General features: G+C 39.0%; 1 non-coding gene across 1 annotated transcript; it reads right to left on the bottom strand.

The window, feature by feature from the left end:
• Positions 1-1,010: 1,010 nt before the first annotated feature.
• TRNAC-GCA (transfer RNA cysteine (anticodon GCA)) lies at positions 1,011-1,082 on the bottom strand. The gene has a single exon. It is a non-coding gene; the product is annotated as a tRNA-Cys (tRNA).
• Positions 1,083-1,313: the final 231 nt, after the last annotated feature.

Consider the following 1,313-nt stretch of genomic DNA (forward strand, 5'->3'; position numbering starts at 1 on the left):
TCACTTAGTATGATCATCTTTAGGTCCATCCATGTTGCTGCAAATACCATTACTTCATTCTTTTTTATGGCTGGATAAAAATCCACTGTGTGCATGTATATATATATATATATATATATATATATATATATATATATAACACATCTTCTTTAGCCATTCATCTGTAGATGGACATTTAGTTTGCTTCCATGTCTTGGCTATTGTAGTCCTCATCTTAACCATATCTGAAATGGCCCTGTTTCCAACTAAGGTCACATTCTGAGGTACTGGAGGTTAGGATTTCAACATATAAATTTGGGGGGATGGTGCAATTCAACCCATATCATGTTAGAATTTCTTGACTAAGCTCATGACTTAAAACTCTGGAAAAAAATTTAAGAATTTGTGGGTGTTCATGTTGACCTTCTAAGTCCATGAACACCTCCTCTCCACCCTTCTCATCTACCTACTTTTCAATACTTCTACCCCAGAATTAGAATCCTCTTCAAAATCACCATTTTACTTTCCAAAGCTTTCAAACTCCTTTTCAGTCTGTGATGACCATACTGAGGGCTCAGTAATTATCCAAAAATTACTTGTCGAATAGGCACTAAGCTCTATGAAAACCACAGCAATCAAGACCCAGTACCTACCCTCACAAAGCTACTGAGTAGATAGCAGAACATTTACTTTAATTTTAATTTAATTTTGGAGCATTTTCCTTTTTTAAAAAATAAATTTTATTTATTTATTTATGGCTGCTTTGGGTCTTTGCTGCTGCACGTGGGCTTTCTATAGTTGCAGCGAGCAGAGGCTACTCTTCATTGCAGTGCACAGGCTTCTCATTGTGGTGGCTTCTCTTGTTGCGGAGCACAGGCTCTAGGCGCATGGGCTCAGTAGTTGTGGCACACGGGCTTAGTTGCTCCGTGGCATGTGGGATCTTCCTGGACCAGGACTCGAACCTATGTCCCCTGCATTGGCAGGCGGATTCTTAACCACTGAACCACCAGTGAAGCCCAGAAAAGTAGACAAGGGGGCACCTGGATTTGAACAGGGGACCTCTTGATCTGCAGTCAAATGCTCTACCACTGAGCTATACCTCCTCTCATTTTCCTTTAAAATCTGGCTCCAGCACCAACTTTTGTCACATTTTCATAATCATTGTAGCTAATAAAACATTTATGGATTTTAATCTGTATGCCAGGCAGCAGGCAAAGAATTTGCATTCACTACTTCATTTAATACTTGGATCAATGATATGAAGTGGGTACATTATTATCCCCACTTTACTGATGGGGATAATAGACATTTATAATTATATACTCTCAGATAGC

This window comes from Phocoena phocoena, chromosome 3, assembly GCF_963924675.1.
Source record: "Phocoena phocoena chromosome 3, mPhoPho1.1, whole genome shotgun sequence".
NCBI lineage: Eukaryota > Metazoa > Chordata > Mammalia > Artiodactyla > Phocoenidae > Phocoena > Phocoena phocoena.